The sequence below is a fragment of the Oreochromis niloticus genome, linkage group LG16 (assembly GCF_001858045.2).
Source record: "Oreochromis niloticus isolate F11D_XX linkage group LG16, O_niloticus_UMD_NMBU, whole genome shotgun sequence".
NCBI lineage: Eukaryota > Metazoa > Chordata > Actinopteri > Cichliformes > Cichlidae > Oreochromis > Oreochromis niloticus.
The window spans coordinates 17,499,285-17,524,440 of NC_031987.2; the positions used below are offsets into that span (position 1 = coordinate 17,499,285).

The 25,156-nt window shown below is 40.2% G+C and overlaps 1 protein-coding gene across 1 annotated transcript in view; it reads right to left on the reverse strand.

Moving 5' to 3' along the window:
- hs6st3b (heparan sulfate 6-O-sulfotransferase 3b) overlaps window positions 1-25,156 on the reverse strand; it is a 78,712-nt gene that overhangs the window by 51,893 nt on the left and 1,663 nt on the right. The window lies entirely within an intron of this gene.

Sequence of the window (25,156 nt, forward strand, 5' to 3'; positions counted from 1 at the left end):
GGATATTATAGGAACTAAAATGGCCTGTGTATAAACTTACATCAGTTTGGGTCATTTCTATTCTGTGCAGGTTGCAGAAACTCTGACATAGAGGGTGTTAATTTCTCGCAACAAAAAAAGCATCTTTCATCACACACACCTGCTCCTCGTGCACCTGCTGTCTTCCTATATTGTGCCTGTTTTGAGAGTGAAGCAGCTTTCAATTACACTGTTAATTTTGTGCATGTTCCCTCAAATCTAACAAGTATAATCTGCTGCTTAACAGCTCACGCTGTTATCAGCGCAGGTTGGCTGATACTGACAACCATCAGTTTGCGGCTTTAGCCTGAACATAAATTTCATTATGTTTTGTGCTCGCTGTGAGAAGATTTGGTCTCCAGCTGGTGCTCCACATTGTGTGAAGGGCATTCAGTGAAAATATGAGGCTGTCACAATGACCTTTTCCCCAGGACTCACGGGGACTCCTCTAATTGGCACTTTTTATTGTTATCAACTGAAGCAAACAAAAATGTTCTCCTGTGCACTGCAGTGTCGCCCATAGCGTTAAAAAGATGCACAAAAACCCAGAGATGTCTGGTTAAAACTGAAATATAATCATGTAAGCTACTCCTCATTGATCCACGTTATGTCTCGCAGATAAAAATCTTCATACTCATTTCAATACTGTGCCTCAAAATGATACAAGATCAATAGCAAAGGGGGAAAATAAACCGTGTGCTTTATGGATATAATGTGCACATCAAAAATCGATCTCATCATGCAACACTAGAAAGGTTAGACCTAACAAACAGTGAGGCTTCTCCTCAACTGTTCAATCAATACTGTCATTATATCCACAGAAATAGAGTTGGGTTTCTGTAGTCTTGCTAGTTAGCTGGGCATTTAACCTTTAAGCGAACGCATGCAGATACACATACAACACACACATGCACAGAAATGTCCAAAGACTCTCACCCACAAACTAATTTAAAGTACATGTAATCACAAAGATGAGACAGATGAACTCTCTCAACCTGCCTGAAATGATTTCTGTCTGTAGTACTCTTTTTTTCTCAGTCCAGCTATTCCATTTTTTTTTGTGCGTGTGTTATCTCAAGTTTTTGTGTCCACAATCTTGATTTTGGGTCCTCAATTAGAAGGCTGCTCTTAGTTCTGCATTCGCTACTCGTCACACCAGATGGACCCACAGATGGACACAGCGACGTTCTATTAGTCCGTCGGCTCAGACGGCAGCCAGCGCGTCATGCCTCAGTCTATCATTCCTCTTGGTCCAAATCCCCGAGTTAGATTTTTTTATTTCCCTGTAAATCACACATTCGTCGCCATTTCACATGTGACAAACAATAAAACTGAAATAGACCGAGTGGGCAGCGATGCTTAGCAGATGTCTGAGAACTCCAGTGTGGCCTACAACAGCTACAAATGGATCCTATTTTCTGTTAAGGGCCATGCTTCAGATGCTTGTTAGTGTAGTGAAGCTGTGGAGTATGTCGGGGGCTTTGACAGGGTCAGGCGAATCTCCCCCTCTCGCTCTCTCTCTTTCACAGTTCTCCCTGTTTGGAGTGATACTGGTGTTAGATACCCCTCCTGCCTCCCGCTCCGATGTGGACAGTTGGCATCCACTGAGAATGGCTGGAGAGATAGGAGTTCCTGACCATCATTATCAGACAAATGTAGCCAGTGCTCAGTCTTGCGCTGCAAGATTTTGATAGCTGCTTTTGCCTGGTCCACTGCAGCACACCTATCACCTTGGGTCATCTCTTAAGAGCAGAGCTGTTCAGCTTCCCTGATCACCTACAGAGCAAAGGTGCACCCGTGAGGTCTTGGATCTTAACCTGATAAAATCCATGATTTATCCTCTTCATGTCATGCTGCTGTAACGGCAGCCATGCCCAGGCCCGATAGCTCCACAGCTCCAGTGCTCCTTTGGCTTTTGTTGCAGTCTGATCAGCTCAGATTACAGGATGAGCCTCAAAGAGCATCCCAGATATGTAACCTAAACTACTCTGCTGGCAAAAAGAGGACAGCATGGAGGGCCATGAGCTGGCAGCTATTCATTCTCTGATTAAACCTCACACTACTCAACAGAAGAAAAAATATTCTTTGTAGTGTATAAAAAGGGGTTATGAAGCCAGTGTGAGTTAGATGAATAGACAGATCAAATGTTAACATCCTGCAGTTTGCCTCTGCACCTACCTCATCTGGTTGTTTGTTTAAAAAAAGTCCAATCTAGACCCAGCTGTCCTTGACCAACAGCCAGTAGTCTCTGCAAGAGCAGAGTCACCTGATGTCACATCATTTTGTCTTTTTTCCTTTTATTTTGTCCTTTTTTTTAGTATGTGTGCGTGTGGTCTTTTTGTTGTTACAAATCAAAATGTCAACCTGATGAAGGGGCAGGAGACAGGCTTAAAGTTAGCTATTCACTGTCAAGGTTGTCACTGCTTTGAGAGCTAGGTGTGCTTGTATTACATGAAAGGGTCTCTTTGGCACTTCTAACAGCTAGCAAAAAAGTGAAAAAAGTGCCTGAAATCTGCAGTGTGGTGTAAAGCACTACCAACAGGGTAAATAACCCTGTAAATATGTCTTTGTAAGTTGTGGGATCAAAAGCTTGAGCCTTTCAGAAGGAAAAATGAATTCAAGGCAGCAAGATGTATGGTGTCATGTGCAGGATGAATAGGAAAACTATACGAGCAGAACACTGAGTACATATATATATATATATAGATATAGATATATATATGTGTGTGTGTGTGTGTGTGTGTGTGTGTGTGTCACAAGTAGGCTTTCACTGGTAAGTCAGTTCTTTATAGTTACTGTGGGTGATACTGAAATGTGGATAATTCAGTCAGCTATGAGTAGATAGCTAAAGCTAAAGCATGGCTAAAATTAGCTTTCTAACAGCTAAATGGATATCTGCTGCTAAAGTAGTACTTTCACAAATTAAAGTGTGTTTCCTTTTTGTCCATTTCTCAGAGTAGGCACCCTGTGTCTATAGCTACTAGCTAGCTGCTGGAGTGTCACCTAAGCTAAATCACTAGCCTGGACCTGTTTATGTAGTTGTGGTGTTGTGCTTTTGCAGCATTTTTATTCCCAATAGTGTAACAAATTATATGGCTCACCGTGTTGTTAACTCTTTTAACATACTATTCAAAATAAATTTGGTCTTTTTTGGTGAAAGTTCGGTATTATTTCATTGTCCTAATATCTTTACCTGTGCAATGCATGTGTAAAATTTATCAGCGCACCTTACCAAAGCTAGCTAGCATTAGCTGATAAGTCTGTGACTATCTGATTAACATTTGACCATCTTGCCTAAACGTAGCCATTTCTGACCTCAGAAATCAAAGAAGGTAACAAGTCATGTTATGACTGCTTTAGCATGCAAATGTGACCAAAAAGAATGTCTTCCATATCAATTCACAGTCATGTAAATATTTTCTTCATAGGATTCCTAAACAGTCCTGTGAAAGACTAGCTGCACCTCATGATTCAATAGCTTGCACAACCACCTTTAGCAGCAAAAAAAAATGAAAGCAATTATTCTTTATGACTTTATCAGTCTCAGGTTTGTGTGCATTAATTTATGCACAGCTCTCTTAAGTCCTGCCACAACATTCAATCAGGTTGACGTTTGGACTAAGTGGTTTGGGCCAAGCTTTAGCTGTCAGAAACATGGACTCACAATTGATTCTAGCATACTTTTATATATACAGAGGAATTCATGGTCGACTCAGTGACTGCGAGGTCCCCATGTTTTCTGGCTGAAGAACAAGCCCAATTCTTGGCAGTTGGTATGAGATGTTTATGTTGATGTGATGTGTTGGATTTTCACCGAACCAGATGCCGTGTATTATGGTCAAACATCTCCAGTTTAGTCTAAAGAACATTGTTCCAGAAGTCTTTCTTTCAGATACAAACTTAACACAAGTGTTCTTTTTAGAGAAAGGAGGCTTTCTCCTCGCAATCCAAATTAACCATACACGTTCAGTCTTTTTCTAGTTTTAGTTTCATGAAATGTAACATTTAACATGCTAACTGAGGCCTCTAGAGTCAAAGATGTAGCTCTTGGGCTTTTTGCAGTTTCACAAGAACATTGCACATCTGATCTTGATGTGAATTTGTTGGGACATAAACTGTTGAGAAGTTTGTTGAAACCTCTGTTTTTATAAGAGTGAACACACTTCAGATTATCACTTCATAAAGGGCACTTTATTAGTAGCACCTGGCTGCTTCTTACCCTCTTAATCCCTATGGAAACAATAAGGGTGTGCTTAGTTTATAGATATATATAGTATCTAACCACATCAATAATTTCAGCGTGATCATTGCATTATCATATATACACAGACAATAAATGTGCACATAGCTAATTAGGAAGAAGAACTAAACAAGTCGATGATTATCTGCTACGATACAAGCATATCGAAACCTTTGATTTCCTGCTTTGCTTGTCACCTCTGAGATGTCTTACACTTGAGCCAACAAAATATTTTTTTGTGTATTTCACTTTTGTAACACCCAGGGCCTTCATTTTCAATTTAATATATTGCTACCAGCTACATATAGCCTATAATCAGTTCAATAGCCAAACTATTAAACAAGATATACTTTGATCTGAGTATATATGATCGGGATGGCTGGTCCTATTAAAGGCTAGGTAACATGTATTTGTACTCCTCAGTACACATCAAATATTTCACAATGAATTACTCCTGAAAAGACAGCTGCTGCGGGGGATCCCCCTCAGCCTCGCTATTATCAGAAGGCAGAGTGAACTGCTGTGCCTGACAGATGACTGGGACTTTGAGCGTTTTCGTTGGCTCACAGACACAAAGTTTCATTGACTATCTGAGTGGAACGACTTGCTCAATGAACAAAGGCATCGGCAGTGCTGACAAGCTGATCATGGCGCTGAGGGGAGAAGAAAAAGACAGGAAACGACACAGAGAAACAGCAACAAAGAGATTGAGAGATAGAAAGAAGAAGGCTGACACTTCTGTATATTTGTTGCTCAATTTTTTTTCTCTGATCCTCTCACGCTTTCTCTGCATATTACGAAAGTTCATCGCACTCCTCATCACAAGTAATGCATGACTTGCTATCTTTGGAACCATTCCGAAGGGGAACACTGACACACTGGTTATATCCGTTCTCAAGAGGAAACCCCTTTCCATCATGCCGCTGTCTCAGTGGCACTGCACACTTCACCTCTACAGTCTACTCCACGAGTGCTCATGAATCAAAAAGTGCTCAAAGTCTGATGTGCACAGAGTTGTAACAGTTTGAGAGTCCTGAACACACACACACACACACACACACACACACACACACACACACACATATATATGTGTGTGTGTGTGTGTGTGTGTGTGTGTGTGTGTGTGAAGAGAGCATGAAATAATCTTTGTGCTATTCTCCTGACAAAGCAAATCATAGAACTGACTTGGTGGCAGACTTCCTTTGAGACCCCAAAAGTCAGGATCACCATCCATATTTCTCCCGTGTTTGTCTCTCCTATGGAGACAACCTTTTTTCTGAGGTCAAGTCAAATACAGTTTCTATCTCAAGTAAACCAAAGGAATACAGACTTCATTTACTCTACTGTGGACTGAAGACTCCCAAAGGAGAGGGCAAAGGTGTTTTTTATTGCTTTATACCTATAGTCTATACATACTAGGGTTGTATCAGCAAATCTTTATGCCCTTTTTTTTCACCACAGCAAGTTTTCTAATGATTAAATCCAGTTAAATTCTCAAAAATGCAAAAGTAGGGTTATTAGTATTGTGCTGTAAAGGAGCTAGAGTTTCATGTAATTTTTAAAAGTGGTCTTGAACTAGGGCTGCTTGATTATGGCAAAAATGATAATCACGATTATTTTCACTGAAATTGAGATCTCGATTATTTGACAATATTTATTTAACAATAACAATGTATTGAATAATGGCTTTAAAGATTGTCAAAAAATAATATAAAATAGTGTGCAAATACTGATAACAGTGCAAATGTTTGCAATATAAAAAATAAATGAAAAATGTAAACATCTATGTTTAGTGAACTTCAAAATACTGCATAATATTTGATCCACGTCTGACTCCGCGAACCCATAATGTTTCCACACCACTGAAGTCGTTTTACCTCTCTTTTCAACCAACGGCATTCTTTCTTCAGCAGCCATTATCCTCTCCTCTCCAAATAACTTCTGCTTATCTTTCCGAGCTTTCCGAGCTTCCCTCGGGTCCTCTTAATTGTTGTGACGCGTGTTCGAAACGCAGAGAAGTGCGCTCGATTTGCCACACGGAGCAGCGCGAGAGTAAAGCACGAGGGAGGTGCTAATAATCGGCTCAGTCATTTTTAATGATCGTTGAAAGCCCAGATCGTAATCTAGATTAAAATTCGATTAATTGAGCAGCCCTATCTTGAACAATAGTTTTTCCAGGCTTTCTTGAGGCCATTTAACATTGACTTAATAATCATCCAAGCATTAAAAATATACCTATCTCAAAGGACAAACCAGTAGTGTGTCTATACATAACGAAGATTTAGGGAAGAAGTCATTTCAAATTTGTATCGTCAGGCGCTCTGTTACTACCAGCAGGTTGTTCAAAAAAAGCTAAGAGAGTTCAGGTTGTGTTTAAAGCTCTATTTTTTGGCTTCTATATTTTATTTCCATATATGATGGCAGATGTTTCAATAATATTGTTTGATTGCACCCAGTGTTTTGTTTTGCTTTGGGTTTTTTTACCTCTTAGCCGTGTTGTTGTCAAACCGCTGGGCGGGTAGCGTGGACATGTCAGTTTGTGAATGTGATAACTGAAGAACGAGGCGACATAGGAGTTTGAAATTGATACCATAGGTGTATCTACTAAAAATTTCAAACGAGTTTGAAAGTCAGTGTCTTGACTTAAGGTCAGAGGTCAAGTTTTCATGGAAAAAAAAATCTATCCAATTTCTTGTTTCCTTTTGTCACCCAAAAACCCAAAGATATTATTAGACAGAGCCCGAGAAACCAACCAATATGTTTTGGTATTTTGGCTTAACAAAGAGTTTACTGATTATAAATCTTCCGATCATTCATAATCTTCTAATTGATTAATCAGTTAATTGCTGTAGCTGAAATTAAGTGAGCTTAAGTTGCAGGTACATGCACGAAGAGTTGAGAAACTAATGATGATAGTAGTTTAAAGGCTCAGAGATGTCTGCACATGTTAATATAGCTTGCACAAATAGCTGTATTATAACTGTAAAATGCTGCAACAAAGTAAAACCTGCAGCTTTGTTGGATGCATGCTGCAGTCACCCACCTATTCTAATCATGGATAGTGCTAAGTAAAAGCAATTTGTGACAGAAAAAGAAAAAAAATCAATTGCTGTAATATTCCTACAGCGAATGTGCTCAAGCTCTAACTCCTCTGAAATCAGCTTGTGAGCTCTGCCAAAATGCCCTAGCCATGCTGTAGGCATAATATGCCACAAAGAAGCAGAGCCAAATTGTTTGTCTAAACTGTTTTCAGTGAGAAAAATTGAGGTTAAGCGTAAAAAGGCAGTTATATTTTGACCTCTATTCAATAAAGAACCATTGCTTTACCAATTAAGTGGCCTTGGCGTATGAGGATTGGAGGACAATATCTTTACACGTTCGCCCCTCTGGCATTCCACACAAAGCACACTTCTAAACACACTGATCCTGCCTCACAGGGGAGACTTTACGGTACCTGCTTCCCAATTACTCGCATAGGCTTATTCCTCTGACACAGTCTTAGGGAAAACACACTGGATTGGCTGGTAGTCATGACAGAAAAGCTTAGTGGAGGTGAATTTGTGGGCAGAGTGGGAAAGCTGCCAGCTCCCAACCACCAGTACTGCACTGCAATAGGACTGGCAGATTTACCGTCTGCGCTCTTCTACCGGCCTGCCTATGTTTGTCCTGTCTCCAGTGGCTGACTGAAGACCTTGCTCGCCTAACAAAAACACTGTCAGAGATAGCTCAGCCAGCCATGAAATTGATTTTGTATTAACAAACAAGGGGATCTGGTTCTCCCTTACTGTTAATCAAATCATTTTGAGGAATGAGTGGAAGATGAGAGTAAAATCATTAACTTCCAACAGTAAATCAGGTTCACTGCCAACCTGTTGTCCCATTAACCCTGAAACCTGTTCAATAGCTAATTAAGGCAATTACTTCAGGCATGACACGCCGGTTAATCATGAATGACTAGCCCATTTGTAGTGGTAGCTTCATTACCATTGGCAGGACTCACTGCCCCCGCCCCCCCACCCCCTTCCTATTCTCACACTCTTTCTGCAGATACTGTGGATAAATGTGACTGCTACTCTGTCTTCTACTCCCTATTTTACAGGGATATTATTGAAATGGATGGATGTACCTAAAAAGGTGTGCAGGACAAAATGTTTACTTTGATTTATGATGACGAAAATACTTGTTTCTATCATTATTATTATTATTATCATCATCATTATTATCATTATTATTATTATTTGTGTTTTTCTGTCTTATCTTAACTTTCATTAAAGATGGTACTTATGGTCTAATTTCTCGACACTAACACAAAGATCATGGAGAATATAGATTTTTTTCCACTGCAGTTTGTTTGCCCGATTTATGCTGACAGACGGCTGCTTCTTGTCCTTCACCTGTTTCATTCTCACAGACAGTTAATCTTATTTCTTCTTTTTATTTTTTATATCAGCTTTGATGTTGACAATGTTTCTCTTCAGCACCACTTTCTCCGTTTACTTTGAGGTAAACATTTTTAAATACATAGAGAAATGCAATTGTGGCAGTATGCAGAGGGCACAAAACGTAGACGGGCTGTGGCAAAAATATTCAGCATGAGGATTCTGGGCGTCATGGTGGCTATTGCCGTACAGTCAGTGTTTCTAATGGATGATGTCATTAATGTTGGTTGAAATTCTTCATCTAAAGAACGTAGCTATGATTAAAACAGAAAAAGTGAATTAAGCCCCTAACTTTATTTAAACAATATAAAAATGTAATATGTATATTAGGTAAATGATGATTTGATGTTAGTGCCAGGCAATGACAATGATGTTAATATGACAAAGGGCTGATAAGCTTGGGACCAATTTGCTGGGGTTTGTCACTGTCTTTCTGGAGCTGTCCACGGTGCTGAACAAGACTTCAGTCGCGCTGTAAGAGTGTGATCAGTGTGCTCTGACACCTACCTTGTCAGCAGTTCACATCCCAGACCACTTGAGGGACTGATTCTGACAGACAGGCCTGCTGAGGGAGGCCCTTGTAGTGAACTGTCCTGAGTGGGAGTATTGATTTTCCTGTTTGTCTCCCTTGACTGCGGCAAGGTGGTGGCTACATGAAATAACTCCCTCAGCTCCGGGGACCATTCCTCTCAGCTTCCCCCGCCTCACTTTAAAGACCATCTGTACCGTTTCTATATGTACCAGTGCATCTGCTGCAAGCTGGTCGGAGGCCCCTCATCTTCACGCTGTTAAATGTCACTCTCTCCCCTCCAGTGCACCTCAGTAACTGGTGGTAGCGCGGCAGGACACCCCTCTTGGTTGTTCCATTTCCATTTCCAGCCATGAATATAAATTTCTGGATGACCTGTCACTCTTGTAAAGACTGGGGGAGGAGTGCGATTGGATGTGTGTATGTGTGTGTGTGTATCTGCCAGTGTTCCATTGAGCTGAAGCGTCCACATGTTGACATTAAAAAGCTTCACAGCACATTTCCATTTAGCTCTCAGACGAGAAAAAAAAAATGAAAGAAAGCAAAAACTTCACCTCAAATGCAGACTGCTGGGAACATGTTTGACTTTGATGTACTTGCACCAGACAACACAGAAGACATCACTGTGATTGCAAGTGTGGTCAGTTAATTAAAAACAGCACGGCTGCTTTGGCTTAGACGTTGTCTTGTTAACGTGGCAAAAAACAGCTGCTCATCAGAGGTGCGTGTGTAAACAGGCATCTGCTTGCTATATTTATCAAGCAATAGTGCAAAGGGCCCTCAGAGAACGTGGGTCTGAGACTTTGCTTTTAAACAATTACAGCCGGAGTCAGAAGTGTAACCTTACCTAGTCGCACTTTGCATTTCAATGTAAATGTCAGGCTGACATCTTCATGGTAAGATTCCCTGTGGGCAAACTTGTTTACTACGATGCAGCTTTTCATGATCAACAGATTGCATGCAGAGAGGATGGCAGGCTGTGGAGAAAATACATTAGCTTTCTTTTAGGTCCATTCAGTGGGAAAAAGCTGCAAAACTCAAAAGTCACTAAAAAGTCTTGTCAGTGAAGCTGTATTGTAAGTCAGAATCAACCTGTGCAGACTGAAATGCTCCTAAAAAGGGTGGAACAAAGGTTTTTTTTTCAAATCTCTTACATTGCTATTATATTCCAGAAATTTTGATATTAAAAAATGTGTCTCAACCGAAGGCTTAACATCTCCTCAGTAATTGTAGCCTTTGGTGTGTAATAAGCTTTTTACTTGAGCTTTCACTCAGGACAAAAGGAGAGTCCTGCCATACAGAGACACATTATTTCACAGCCTTTAAACACAACCCCTCCCCCCCCACTGTGAAAACCATTAGTGCGGCTAATGTTAGATGTTAGAGGGTGTGAGTGCAGCCTGTACATGAGGATCCTGGAGGCCAGTAATCAGGGAGAATATTATCTGGCACCGTGGTGGGGGTGGTTCAAGTCACAGTTTCATTTTTGCTTCACAGTACTTAACTGAGCTGTGATGGTGAACAAATTACATGCTTTCTTTAGATAAAACACTTTTGGAGCAAGCTTCTTTACACGCTAGTGCATGCGATGGATAAGTTCAGCCATGCAAACTAGCCAATAAATGCTAACCTGAAGTACACTACAAAAAAACACCAGAGAAAGCACCTTATAAGAGTTTTGTTCTTTACATCGGCTTTGGAGACCCTCGCTATCAGAATATGATTCAAAGCATTTCCTGGAAATGAAATTAGAAGAGCGTTAAATGCATTGTTTTTAATGACCAGCAGGGGGCAAATTCTTAGGTTATAAAAATAAAACTGACTTTATAGACGTTTAAGGGAAAAATAACACCACTGATTATATGATCTGTGACATTATAGTTTCCTCATTAGTCTTAGATTGGTCTCAGTCTCAAATCCTATTTACTGTAATACAACATGATATTAATTTAGCAAATTATGGCCCAAATTACAATAAAGCAGTCTATGCTTTTGGGAAGGTCTACTAAGCTGAAAGCTCATGTGTCTGATAGTCATTTTCCACCCTGGCTTGTTTGCTCATTGGTTTCCTCTTTACTGCTTTTGAGAAAATCTTTTAAAACAGACTGACTGTTTTCTGATTCAAATGCATTCATTCAATTCTTATTTGGAAAATGTCCAAAACTGGATTGAAAAACAGAAACTTTATCCACAATGCCAGGGATGTGTTTAAACAGGATCACCCAGTGGCTGTTCATAAGTAATAAAAGCCTGGATTTGATTTCTTTCTACTTGATTAAATGAGCTTATTTTATATCATTACTGATCACAACCCATTAATATACAGTAATGTGAAAAAGTCTCAAGCCACCTCATTTTTTATGTTTTGCCAGGAAAATGGGAAATAGGTGCAGCGATTTATTAAAAATATGCAAACATGCATGGAAATAAAGGCTATTTTTGATCCCTTAAGTAGTCGTCAGGAATAGTTCTCTGGCGTTCTTCAAAGCTCTCCTGTGGCTGTTGGCTGCCTTTTGTTCTATTCTATTCCCAAGATGATCCCACACTGCTTCAATAATGGACCTGGGTTCTGGGGAAATCAATCCAAGACTGATAGTGGTCCTTTGTGTGTTTTTCTACCCAGGTATGCTTTTACCGCATTGGCAGTGTGATTGAGAGCAATGTCACGCTGAAAAATAAAGTCAATAAGAAGCTTGCCAATCAGACAGTTTCTTGTTGGTATTGCATGGTGGAGCACCTTTCTGCTTTCATAATCCAATCCAATGACAGAATCCCCAACACCACTGGCTGAAATGCAGCCGCAAACCATGACAGTGCCTCCACCGTGCTTTACAGATGGCTGTTGATGCTCCAGACATCATATTAATTAGCATTTGAACCTGAAATATCACATTTGGATTTATCACTCCATAATACCCGTTAACACCAATTTTCAGTCCAGTTCTTGCGTAATGTGGCATACCACAGCTTTTTCTTCTCATTTCCCTTCCTTAAGAATGGCTTCTTGATGGCCACACTTCCAGTGAGATGATTTCTGATGAGGCTTCAGTAAACATTAGATGGATCAACTGAAAGAAAAAGCTTTCAAAGAAAAGCTTTCAGAGACCTTCTGAAAGCCTGGAGAACTATTGCCCAAGACCACTTGACAAATGACAAAATGACAAGCCTGGCTATTTTGAAGCAAAATATAAAGAAATCAGTAGTGGCCTGAAGCTTTAGTGCAGGGCTGCATGCTTAAACCAAAACTATACATAAGAGTTTAGCCTGCCATTCTAGTCTTGAACTATCATGTCTGAACATTGTGGAATAAATTGCAAAGTCAGTTGTTTATACCTGAGAGGAAAGCTTTAACCTAGCCAGTCTATTTTTGTTTTTCTACTCCATCATTCTCACTGTTAGCCAATAATAATGTTGGCTGCATTGGTAATCACTGGCAGATGATGAAACACAAAGGCAATTTATGAATTCCAGACAGAGTTGAGAGAAACTGTGGATCGTTCTCCTTTCTATAGACAAAAACAACAACAGGAAAACAATTGTCTAACAAAAGTGCAGTTTTGTCTGGAAGCATTGTACATGTGGGGCATCCTCTAGAAAACTGGATTAGCAACACATTTTGTTGATTATAAACTGAAAATTTGCTGGAAAAGGTAGATTTTGACTAGGAGCCAATAGGATAAGAGAATGAACTCCAAATACACCACATGGCTTTGGCTGTGACACCCATGGGTCCATGAGCTTCACTCAGTCAAGGCTGAGTTCACACAAACAACAGCTCTGTGAGAAAAAATAAATAAAAATACAGCTGCCTTCGATGCTATTATAAACAGGGAATAATGACAAATACAAAGTAGTAATCAAATGATGAGAAAATAATTAGTGATCATAGCGAGAAAGGATTAAAAAAATGTACTCTCCGACTTTCCAAACTCCTATTTCATCATCTTACTGGTACCTGAAACATTAAAGCCTATCTGTGTAGAAGCTGTAGTTCTACTCAGATCGCCCAGGGGCCAAGCTTGATGCTTGCACATCCTGCTGTGACAACAACACCACACAGGTTAAAAAAAAAAAAAAGTTTAAAAAAGAGAGTATTCCAAAGTCTCTCAAAAGCCCTACTTTTCTTCAGGTTTGTTTTCTGTGGGGTGTTTTTTTTTTTTTTTTTAGGTTTCTTACTTTTCTTTAGAATATCCTTCTCCTCTTACAGAGAAAATAAATGTGGTAGCGCTCAACATTGCTGTTTTTTGTGGACCTAGATGGATTGCATGTAAGCGATGAGATTGGTTTCAGTGTTCCCCATGGACTGAAGCCTTTGGTGTTTGGTGATAAATGCCTCCTGTGTGGTAATACAGTATGATTAACGGACACAGCCCAAAGCCTGAGCCCTCCTCTCCTTCCTCACTGTACCTGAATCAATCATCTACATGGAAAGGCCATGTCTCGGAATAGCTGCTTATAGCTCTGCTCACTTCAGGAGAGCAGACCTCGAAAAGCAGTCAATACACACGGGGTGAGCACATATGTTTACAGTTGCTGTGGTGATTATTTTCTCACAACTGGGTTTTAACTTTTTACCCCTTGAAAACCTACTAGGGATAGCTCGTGAAGTGCTTTTCTGAACTGAGTGGTTTGTAGAACTACATGACTGAATGTGCATCAGAAGGTAGTGAGGGTGGTCTCCATGCGGCTACCTTTGGAAAAAACCCAGAATCTTTTCTAATGGTCATCAAACCACGTCTGTATTGATTTATACTGAGGTGTCAAAATTGGTCACAAAGGGTACAGAGGAGATCTTCAGACATTGTCTTTATGTAGAAAGAGTTAAAAAGGTATGCATGTCTACAACAATCCCAGGTAAGAAATTTGAGCTAACCAGTGTTATAATGTGTCTATACTAATAGACATTATTTCATTCTCTAAGTGCTGAGTTTGTAAAGAAGTTCTGTGAAACACTAAAGTGACCACACACCCACAAATCCTTCTAAGACATCACAGTAGGCGTTTGACAGGTTAGAAAATTACAAGGCTGCTTTTAAATGTAACATAAAATAATGCCGCTTCTCTCTTAACTTTGTAGACCCATCGATGCTGGAACACGCTGAAAATCAAATGAGGCTCACTCAATGCTTTGATACGAATGAAAGTGATGAGAATCATGATGCAGATGGATGGCATGGTGGTGCATGTTTTTACCAGATGCACCGGCTTCCTCCCACATTCCAAAGACATGCAGGTTAATTGGTGATTCTAAATTGTGTAAATGTGAGCATGAATAATTGCCTGTCTCCCTGTGTTAATGGGCTGCTAACCTGTCCACGGTAGATCCCACCCCTTACCCACTGTTTGGACTCCCTCCAGTCCCTCCACAACCTTTTTTTTATGCCTCTACCAGAGTTCAAGACGCTTGTAGAGTGGGTGTAAATGCACAGTCAAAACATTTTGTTACCTGCATATAGCCACATCCATTATTGTCATGCAAAGGCAACAAGGTAAACCGATGCCACATATGGTTTCTGAACTAAGCAGCATATATTCTTGTATGATAAGAAGAAAAAAAAGAACAAGGCGGCACAAAGCAGTACAAATAGCTGCGAAACGGTATCATTGGAAGGGAGATTATGGCAGTGGCATAAGCAGTCAAATCAATCCCTGAGTATTTTTGTGCAAGTCGATAGAGGTTCCACATTAGGCCCATTAGTCATGTTGGCACCCTGCATTGCACTGCCAGACCCGAAACAGCCCAGCAACAGCAAAGCATGTTGGTGCTGAAAGCTCTCAAAACATCCAAATTGGCTTCCTCATTATATTGTCTTTAGCAGGTGTGTGAAAACTGAATGTTAATTTCTGTAGTTTGGGTATAAACTCACACATATTACAGCCATTCTTGAAACTGATGACACTGTGAGGAAAAGAGCCATTTCCTGATAATTCATGCGCGCTGTTCAAAAGGAGACACTCGGAGGCACTTAATACTTTTCTTCCCTCCATAATTTCTCCTGATTCGCAGGCACGCCCGGTATTACAAGTGAAGCAAATGCCACCAGCGTTAGGACAATTTCCTCTCGCCGCACTCGGAGCGCGAGAGAGTAAACAAATTCACACCTCAGATTCCAAACATAGGAGGGGAGGCTTACACGGAATGATGAATGAAGCAAAGTCCACTCTCCGTCGCAGAACAGGGATTGATGGGAAGTTAACTGATCCCTGGATTTGAGGGAGGGATTTAAAGCTCTGTTTTGTAGCCATTCATCTGGCGCCTCGAGAGAACTGGCTCACATTGAGGGACATCAGATTCCTATGATGAGGTTGATGTGCTGTATCACAACACGTGCTGGGACATAATGCTATTTGTTCCACACCAGCACTCTGTGATGCCGCAAGATGTTAGTCTCCTCTCTAGTCCTGTACTGTTAGGGCACATTTTCAATCCATACTTATTATACTGTGGCCTGGGACCCAATTTATATTGCAATATCGTAGGTGGGAGTGAATAGAGATTGATCTAAAGGAGGAAATCCTTTTCCAGTGGGAAATAAACTATTTTTCATTCACCATAACAGACAACAATACACAACAGCTTTAGATGCTTTCTGCCTTCACACTCATTAAAAAAATATAGAGAATGTTAAATAGATGGGGAAAAGCTATGCATGGGGAGTTGCACATGGGAAAATTGTTTAGATTACACATTCTGTATGGAACATCAATAAAACTGAGATGCTGCTAATCAAGTATCTATAACGATTTAGCAAAAATAAAAAAAAGGAACGCGCCTATTTATAAATGCAGAAATTTAAGAGGCAATCTGGACTGCAATCTGTTCAGTGAGATTATTCAGATCTCTCTCACAAGTCTGGCTGATGCCACAGGATGGGGAAGATGCAGAGGAGACCAGCAGTAAAGATTTTATCAGCTCCACATATTTTATGGATTACCGTTTCATTGCATACATACGTCCCGTGACCGATTTTTGGAACGCATCGTCTCCCGGCAGTGAGGCGGTCCTGAAGCACAGAGCTAAAGTTTTATTCATTTCACCACATTGCCAGGCGGCACTAACTATTACAGCATCAAAACAGCGAGAATGTCGTCCTCCTCGGTGGCAGGAGATTAGTCTGTGAAGGTGACTCCACCTGCACTTACACTCTTAAGTGTGCCAGGTGCTCCGTCAATCTCTGAATCCAAATTGGGGAGCTGCGCGAGGCAGCCAGCTTTAGCTAGCCTCCCCACTGTATAACTTACCTGTCACCATCGTGCCCCAGATAAGGACAGATGACCTTTCTCCTGGTTGTTATAATAAATCAACTCCAGAGGCTGTTATTCCTGGCACAGGCCTTTCATTGGGCCTTACAGGTATCAGTTGAGAAATAACACAGCCAGGCACCTTTTGTGGCATTTTACAAGTCAATGTTTGATGTCATTTACGTCAAGTCCTGGCATAAGTATGAACAACACACACACACACGCACACAAACAAAGACGAGAGGACACAAAGCAAATCTGATCTATTTGATCTGTTTATATGAATCAAAGCTACAAATTAAGCTTAAACAGCTTCGTGCATCCAGTCATGTTGGGTCTTGCATTTAAAAATTGCTAAACTGGTTAAAAGAGGCTAAAACCAGATTTATTTTTTTTAACTACAGCACAAAAAGCTGAGACGCTGTTACAAAGGAACAACGAGTGTCATTAAAGCAATATTCATGAGCGTGCTGATCGGGTTGCTCCCGGCTGCTCCCGATCAGCAAATAATAAAGAATTTATGGGGAAATTCTTTTAGTTTTGCACAATTACTTTTTATGGACTGTTTGTAGTACAGAACTAGAATGTTCTTTTCTCAATTAGAGGGAAACAGAGCCAAAGTTAATTGCCCCTTTGATAATAGAAGCATTTTCAGCGGCTCAGCCACGAAATAGGCCTCATGGGGACGTTAAACACAGAATCTTTGAATCACTGCACCAGCTGACTCATTTTCATCACACTGATGACTACATTTACACAGATCAGCGTGAGGCGCTTTGCTCCTTTTCTTTTTACCTCAGTCGAGCAGGTGTTCTCACTCTGATCAAAAGCTGACCGGTAAGTAAAAGTCTGGCTCCGTGACAGCACTGAGAGATCACAGTTGAACAAAGTTTAGAGATAAAGCAGGGTATTCATGTTTGTGATAGCTTGGATTAAATTATGAAAAGACCAAATGTTATCAATGGAAACACTGTGAAAGTGACTGTGCTGCACTGCGGTACATGATACAACAAGAAAGTTTAGGGGATTTAAATCTAACCAAATTTTGCAAACCAGCTTCCAGATGACTGTGACTGGAGGCTCCTAGCCATTCACTTGACACCAAGCTAACTATTAATCACACTATAGGAGCTGAATCAGAGGACTGGAGATTCATATTTGCCGGACCAGCAAGTATTTGACAGCGGCACCAGAGAATCCGAAAACCTGTCCTGGCAAACTGAGCAGTTTTCATTACTTAGAGTGGCTCTTAGAGCAGAAAAACCCCACTAAGCCACATCTCGAACAGTTCAGGCTGAGGGACAATGACAAAGATCCATAACAGCACCCCCCCCATCCCCAAATGCTAATATTGCAAGGGCTTATAAGGGCCATTGTTTTGAATGTAATCACTTAATCGACCTGCACTAAACAATAGTGCAACAGTTTGTTACGTATCAGGCAGCAATGGTTGGTGCACAGTCCCTTGGAATACACCATATGTTATTCATCAGTCACACTAATAAGGAGGCAGGTTCTGTTTCACAGTCATGCTAGTTGACTGTGACCCCTTTCAAGATTTAAGCCTTAAGTGAATGTCAGTTGTTTTTTGTTGTATTTATTTTTGTCTTGCTTCTTCTTTTGGCTGTTCCCTTTAGGGATCAAGACAGCAGAACAGCGGTCCCCAACCTTTTTTGCACCACGGACCACTTTATGTCCGACAATATGTTCACGGACCGGCTTTTAAGGTGTCACGGATAAATACAACAAAATAAAACCAGTACCAGTACCAAAAAAAAGAAGATTTATTCATATCAGACGGGAAAAGACCCAGGGAAACCGAGTTAATGATAAAAATGATAAAAAAATAATAAAAACCCTGAAAACCATAAATTTCACAGCCGAGCCTCAACTCTTGCGGCCCGGTACCAAACGACTCATGGACCGGTACTGGCCTGTGACCCGGGGGTTGGGGACCGCTGCAGTAGAATATCTGTCTCCATCTCACCCTGTCCCTTGCATCCAACCCTCTGCATGCCCTTTGTGTTCGTTTGTTTGATTGTTTTTGTTCTTATTACTCCGACTTTTTGCCTCCCCAGATGGGTAGTTGCTATAGCAGTTCCACTTACACTTCAAAGGCTTGACCAAACAGGACACCCCCAATCCAGACGAGGTCCAACAACCAGGAGATACTGCACCTTGTCCAGGTGTTAGCTGCGTGGCGAGTCAGGTTGCCGTCCAATTAAGTCGTCCACGATGGCAATGAGTAGTGACAAAGCAATTGAAAAATAAAATGATATAACACAAGCATGCCAGTCTGATTAATCTGATAAATACTTGATGTGAAAGCAATGGCACATTCTGAAATTTGAAAAAAAATGTGTTTATGCTGGAAATGTCTTTTTATCTCCCTAACATATATATATTTTTAAAATATATGTTAGGAATACTATTGTTTTCTTTCACAATAATGACTAATTTGATCCACTAATAGTATATAAATGCCATAGCTGAGAGAGTGCTTTCAAGTGGAAATGCAAATTCCTTCTGTTTCCAATTTGGATCTCTGTGCACTGTCACGTTGGATTGTACAATATGACCAACTGGATAGCGCAGTATGCCCATTAGGCCATGTGCTGAGTCCAGCTGGATGAGTGGTGTCCTTGTTCTGGTCAAGCTTTTGAATGGTTCTCCTCTCAAAAATGTCATCTACCCTCGAAAGCGACAAAAAAAGCTGCTGCGCAAACGAGTCTTTGTTTTCCCACTCATATACATTACATACTCAAATTAAACTTGAAACTTGTACTTGAAAATTTTCACGTGAGAAAAGCATTAAATGGTTCTTCTGAAAAAAACAAGTCCTTCACATTCTCCCCCTACATAGCCCAATTTGAATTTTATTTGTCACACTGGTGAACAAGTGCTTGACATATGCTGTTGTACCCTCTGTAGAGGTAACGCTACTAACTGGATTAGGCCTGCCAGCAATGACGACTCAAATTAATGACACAGGAAAAGCAATCTGCGCACCCTGGAAGTCCAAAGCCTGCAAGGGCACTCTCAGCTTCACACATACTAAACATCCCATCATTTTGATGAGCACTTTCCCTCCTACATCCAAAGATACGACCGGAACTGTAAATCTGCTCAACTTTCCTCATTCAGGTTCATCTGTGCCCAGAGGGCATCCATTACCCTGCTGGTTCAGCGAGTCTGCACTTTCCCTTCTCCACTCAGCTCAGAAAGTCCGAGTTCATAGAGAGCAACAAGAGAAATGCTCTATTTGTTGTTACGATATGTTATGTATTTAACAAAAGTTTCAAATGAATGCTATTCTTTTTATTCTCACATAGCCTAACAGCGCATTGGTCAGACAAAGAAGAAAAATGGCAGAATATCAAAAAAAAAGGAAAGAGAGCCATTTGTTTTACGTGCTGCTGTTTTCAAGGTCAAAACGACCTCGATCCTCTTGAAATGAAAAAAACAAACTACAACATGACTTGGATGAAGTCAAACTGACAAGCTATTTTTGTAAATACAAAAGCGGGAACGCAGATGACAACATGTAAAATACAGCTGCTCACCGCATTCAAGTTCATTTAGGTCAGGCTGTTAATGACTCCCCTCCCACATGCTGATTCAGGAATATGCCTAACATTGGTAGATGTCATACGCAGGTAGCAGACAGAGTGAGACATGCACGGTTCACTGATCAGAGCTGTAAGTGGTAACGACCACACAGTAATTGCAGCCCTCTCTGCATCACTTATTATGAATAAAATATGATGTGGGGTGTTATTCAGCCAAGGATTCGGGCATGTCATTCGGGTGAGTAAGGAATAACACTGGTTACTGCTCCTGCTGGACTGCTGCAGAAATGAAGGGAATGTGAATATGTTATTTTGAAGACTGGCGGGCAAAAAATATGCTTTTGGCAGGAACTTTCACAGTTCTGGGAAACAGGGATAAAGTAGCTTCATCTGCTAATAAAGTGGCACCAAATTACCGATGAATAAAGAATTATTCTGGTAGCTGCTTCACTTTGTTGCTAGTCAAACTTTAAGCTAAAGTAATCATTAATATTAATACCAATGACCTCATAATATGGAGGATATTTTCCTTCAGCTTCCAATAGAACAATTTATATTGCATAGTGCATTTACAGTAACACAAAGATACATAATGTGTAACTCCACAACTAGGATACATCCACATTTTTCAAAGTGATAATCTACAATAAAAGATGATTAAAAAGACCCAAAACCAAACAGTGCTATCATTTTGCTCAAGTTTCAAATCCTTCGTTATCTCTGCCTTTTCAGGCCAAAACACAATACACTCAACTTTGAAAACAGTCCACATAACATGAAAACCTTGAGGATGCTGTGATCCTGAAATCGATTTTCAGAATCACAGTAGAGGACATTGCTAAATAGGCACATGTCTCTCTCTCGCTCTATTTCAGCGTTTCATTCAATCAGAGCATCGACGAGGGTCTGTGCTGTGCTGTGTTTTGACGCTGGTCTCTTTGTACTCCTGAACTGAGCGTTCATTATGCATACGCAACAAGAAAGCTGCTAATGAAGATTGTATAATTGATAAAAAGTGCAACATCAGCATATGCGTGATATTATCACGAGGCAACAGCAAAAAAAGGAGGGAGGAAATAAGATAAAGTGAAACCGGAGGGGCTGTCCAAAAAGTGCTCTCAATATCTTTCCATCTCCATGTGGATGCTTATGGGCTGCACAAATATACACAAAATTAAGGTTTTAAGGAAAAGTGACCACACAAACCCATCATCTACCAACAAAAACTATAATTTCAGTGCTGTCTATTATAACTACATTCACTGGAGCTTCCTGTTTTCATTTTCAAACCTGAATTGTATTGCTAACATGAGATAATGGTAAAATGTGTTATTGGTTTGCTTTCAGTAAATGCTCCACATTCATGACTACATTTTCTGAGTTGGTGTTTAGAGTTTGTAGTTATAACCTTTTTTTTTTTTTTTTACAACTACTGAGTCAATAGTAGGACATTTTCAAATCTTACTGACTTGGTTACAGGTTTATAGACCAGTTTTATCTGCATGTGGCTATACTGCAAACACAAACAGACAGAAACTGGAGAAAAACTAGAAGGTGGAAATGTTGCTTATGCAAAAGGATGAGTCATTTACATTAACAGTGAGTGCATCTGTGCAGTGTCTTAATAAGTTATAACAAAGAATATCAAATAATAATGGTTCAAATAAGACACGCATCCCAGTTTTAATGGATTTGTGCTGCAGAAGCAGGCCTCAGGGAAGTGACAGCAGAATGATCTGCACACCAGCAGCTCTAAAGAAGGGTTATATTTATGAATAGCAAAGAAACTATGAAAAGAGAACTGAATGGTTTAACTAAAATCTTATTGATGTGGCTTTTTATTTTTTATTTATGAAATTGCTTTACTTAGTACCAGCTTGTCAGTTACTTGTAGAGCACACTACCCTGGATGAAAGGTAGTTTTTAATCCACATATATTACACTGCTAATGACAGCTGGGGAATGTGGTGTCTTGTTCTTGCTGTGCAATTAACCAAAATTTTCACATATTTATTGTGATATTCTTGACCTTGTGCTTTGGCAGCTGCTGTGTACATCTATCTGACAATAATGATGTAAAATGGTGCTTAATTAATACAAGAATCAATCACTGATTGAAAAAGAAATTTACTCCCAGCTGTTTGTGACAGTCTGAACCAAAATTCAGCCAAGACCTAACATGAATTCAAAACGAAACCAGACGGTAAAAATGATTATTAATATCTGTGAAACACATAATGGGTTGGCTGTGCTTGAACTCATATGAGACCAGCATCACAGAAGTTCAACTAAAGCGAAATATTGCTTCGATACAATAAAAGGACAAGGTACCATAAAGTTCAAATTAACTTAGCCCTAATTCAAAGACTTGACCATTAAATGTCACTTAAATACCAAATGCTGAAATAGCGAGAGCCAAGCAAAGCCTTAATTCTGCTGAAGCATCCGATCTGCCCTGTAGACTGTGAGAGATGCTGACATTGTGAACGTTATGCAACAGGAGGGTGACCCTGATGAATTCTAGTGCAAAAGCATCACCAGAACATCTGTTTTATCACGTCAGCGCTCGAGTGCATGTCAAACACTAATGAAGTATAGGCTTTTATATTTGCTGTTGTGGTGGAGCTGTGAAAAATTTATGATATAAAGAGGAATATGGGGAAAAAATGACAAGATCCCACTCCCACATTTTAAATAGCTGATAAACTTTTCAATGCAAGTCTTTTCTCGTGTTTGAAAGATAATGCATGTTTCCGGGTTTTGGTTGAGAGATCTTAGAGATTATGTGGATTGTACACTCTGCAAACTGTGGCAAGCATTAACATTGTAAACATCAAATTAAGTCATTTTATTAAATGATTTTTTTTTTCATTTTACTGTTATCTTCTCATACACAGAACAAATCAGATTATTTTTACATACATTTACTGACTGACACGCTGATTCATTTGAGAGTTTATTTGCCTCAGACCAACAATAAAGTTCTGCTGTTGTTTATTTATCTCTGTGACAGATGTTCAGCTGCACCTGGTGGTAGAATATCACACTGAGCTCGCTTCAATTTCAGTAGAGAAGAACATCAGATATTTCTCTAATACTAACCTTTTATTACACAGGCTTCTGAAGACATCATTTACTCAGTCAGTTCTTGGCGCATTAGCGTTAAATACATTTTCAAAATCAGCACCTTGTTTTGCGGCCCAGTGTCACACTGAATACATCTGCATGAGTTACTCCTGACTGGAAAGTTAGATAATGAACATGTACCAATCAGAAATAATTCCAGCAGCAGTCCTCAGCAGAGAACTCTGAAGTCGCCTGAGAGGAAAAACAACCTGCTCAGCCAGCCAAATTCATGCAGCAGACAAGGTAATACTATGACGCTCTCCACAAAGCAACTTAAGAGGACAGCACTTAGAAGTATGTTTCTCCAAAAAGTCCCTGAAGAGAGGCTGCCTGCCTGCTCCGCTTCTCCCCTGACTGACAGCACTCTCCAGAGGAGCTACACCGCAGGACACGCTGATCCAGTCTGACACGCCTGACCTTTCCTGGGCCGTGCGGCTGGCTCGCCATGCAGCACGCACCGCCTGGCTGAAAAGGCCACACCATACCACGCAGGCAGTGCCATCACAGCCCTCCTTCCCCGGCCTCCCTTTACTGCCACCTCAAGAGCCGACAAGTCGTATACTCAGGACTCAATCTCAGACAGCCACTCAATCTCAGAGGCTCCCATCCACAAAACAAGGCCGTACCATCTGAATTTGGCAGTGACATAGTATTGGCATTCCTCCGGCGTGCCCTTAGGTGGACTAAACATTTTTCTAAGTGGATTATAGTATTTTTTTTATTACAAATGGCATGTTTTGCTGTGCAAGGGTGATTTTTTTTTTACTTTGACCTTATACCATTTATGATATTATAATTTAAGGCATTTGTCATACACAAATTAATTATGAGGATAAAATTTGCATAACGCTGTTAGTCATCTCTTTCAAATGGCATATAAATGTGCCTTATGCAGTGGCTGGTTAGTGAGGTGGTCTAACATAATGTGTCTGCCAACAGTCTCGGTCGTCGTGGCAGAATAATCTCAGAATAGATGCTGCGGGAGCGCACTGAGGAACAAGGCATGAGAGGACTGTAAGAGCAGAATGGATGCTGCAGCTGTGAAATGAAGAGCTGTCGCATCTAGTGAGCACTTCCCTGAGTAAAGAAAACACTTGGCACAGCAGAAATAAATCATGCGCTCAAGTACTTCAGTGTAATATATACATATATATATATATATATATATATATATATATATATATATATATATTTAAACAGAGAAGGAAATTGTCTGCAGTTTAAACAAATGTAACAAGACATTTGGCCAGTACACCTTCGGTTTGTAGTACTTGCACAAGTATCTTCTACTGCAGTTTTTTAAAAGAATCAGTGGAAGCTGCTCGGAAATATACACATATCCACTTTGCGAAGCGAAAACACTCAAACACGCATTGCTCATCCACTGGATGCTTCATTGCAGTACACCCACTTTTAGTAATTGTACAAGACTGTACATTAGTAGAAGCATTTGCAAATGTCTTTTTAACTGTAATTACCACACAACACGCTGACGGATAATGGGTTTTGAATTAAGCAGGTCTTCTCCACATTTCCTGTGAGATGACATCACACCTCACAGGAACCAAACAAACAAACAAACATCCTGGAAAAATTCGAACTCGGTCATGAAGTAAAGATGGCTTCAAATGAGGAGACTTAATGTGGTACAGGAGTGGCGCACTGCTTTTGTGTGCCAACAACAACAACAAAGAAAAAAAAAAAAACACCTCAGAGGGACTCATCACCGCAAGACATAAAGGCCAAGGGTGCACAGAGAATTGTGAGTAGCTACTGATGTAGGAGTTGCACTCGAGCATGAGCTTTTTAACAACTTTATCAACACCTCAAGGATAAAAGTTGGGCAAAGAATGATTCAGAGTATGTGGCTTTTATAGAATTCTCTGTTCATTTTCAGGAGGTTGTATCACTGGAGATTTATTTGAATTATATAAGTAGTTATATTAGTAGTTATTTGGATAGGTGTTTAGCACAATTAAGCACAATTAACTGT